Below are 1837 nucleotides of genomic sequence, written 5' to 3'. Positions count from 1 at the left end.
ATTATAGATATATTATATATATTATCATTGACAATGTACAAATCTGTGGAGCCATTTGCTTTCTCACTAACTCTTTAGTTCATCTAAAGTTCATTTAACTTCTCAAATGCTTCATGACACAATGCTTCAAGTACAAGGAAACACTTCACATCCAAAGGATTATTAGGTAGACGCTGTAGTTATTAGGGTAGATTTGCGTATGCATTTAGGAACGATATCATTCAAATACTTTGACGGAATCAAGGGAGTGCATTCCGATTAAGCACCGCTTATTCAACACGGAGCATGACATGAAGGAGAGGCATGTTTTTTTAAGAGCAATCACACTGACCTAAAGTATATTTCAAGGAAGATTTCTTAATGTCTCACGAGGGAAATGAGGGGGAAAAAAGGTGAAGGAATTCCAGCATGATACTGATGACAGTGGCGTCCCTCTGGGCTTCTCCAGTCCTAATCCCATTAATCTCAATTCCAGCCGTGTGCTTTTGATGCTCGCAGGGTGGCTCCCTCTCTTCTCTGTGCCCCCCGCATGCCGGGGATGCCAGCCACAATAAGGAGGATTTAGCCGATTCACTCGACTCCCATCCCATGGAAGAGTGGGAACACTGGACTAGCTGGAGGGAGCAGTAGCCACAGCACGTATTGTGTGACTGTGTGTGAGAGTGTGAGTGTGTGTGTGTGTGTGTGTGTGTGTGTGTGTGTGTGTGTGTGTGTGTGTGTGTGGTGTGTGTGTGTTTGTGTGTTTGTGTGTGTGTGTGTGTGTGTGTGTGTGTGTGTGTGTGTGTGTGTGTGTGTGTGTGTGTGTGTGTGTGTGTGTGTGTGTGCGCGAGGGAGGGAGAGAGACAGTTCCATACTCTACCCTATAAGCTACTCCTTGATGTTCCTTTTATTTCCACGTACTGTATTTCCAGAACACACTCTTAATGAGTAGATGTTGGACATTATATGTAATCACATATTAAAAGTATGGTGTAACACCTTTGTACCGCATATTCATGACTGAAGACTGTGGTGAAGAGCTTCTGCCTGTGTGTGGTAACTCCCCAAGGCTGGGACTAGCTCCTATAGCTCCATCAAATCTCTAAGTGTCTTTTTCCCCACGTCAAGGAGGATTGCAGAGGCACTCCATATTGTGTGGGAAAGCAGGCGCACCCGGATGAGAAATGCCAGTCTCAGTCACCTGGCGCCAGGACAAGCAGCCTGGCACGTCTGGCCGGTGGTGCTTCTCATTCTCATGCCTCATCCATGCGGGACAATGTTTGGCCTGTTCTTGTAGGGCACATTTTTGGCTCCTGCTTTTTCAGCACAGGATTTCCTTTTCCCCCCACTGGCTTCGACACAAAATCTGAGACCTGCTACTTCTTTCACCACCACATAAATGTCCTGCTCCCACTCCTTTCCCCCCGCTGTCTGTATTTATATTCACTTCATAAATAATTGATTTAATTGATAATAATGTGGGACATTCTCAGGACGTGACATGGTTGTCTGATGTGGCTGTTACGGTGATCCAGGTACACACCAAAAACAATGGGGCAGAACCCCACAATCTACACAAGCAAGAGACCAGAAGTGAATGTGTATCACTGCCAAAGACAATGAGGTGTGTGCATGTGTTTAACCTGTGATATAAGTGTTCCTGAACAGTGAGTGTGTGCATGTGTTTAACCTGTGATATTAGTGTTCCTTAACAGTGAGTGTGTGCATGTGTTTAACCTGTGATATTAGTGTTCCTTAACAGTGAGTGTGTGCATGTGTTTAACCTGTGCTATTAGTGTTCCTTAACAGTGAGTGTGTGCATGTGTTTAACCTGTGATATTAGTGTTCCTTAACAGTG

This window comes from Sprattus sprattus, assembly GCF_963457725.1.
Source record: "Sprattus sprattus genome assembly, chromosome: 3".
Classification (NCBI taxonomy): domain Eukaryota; kingdom Metazoa; phylum Chordata; class Actinopteri; order Clupeiformes; family Clupeidae; genus Sprattus; species Sprattus sprattus.
This window is presented reverse-complemented; position numbering follows the sequence as displayed.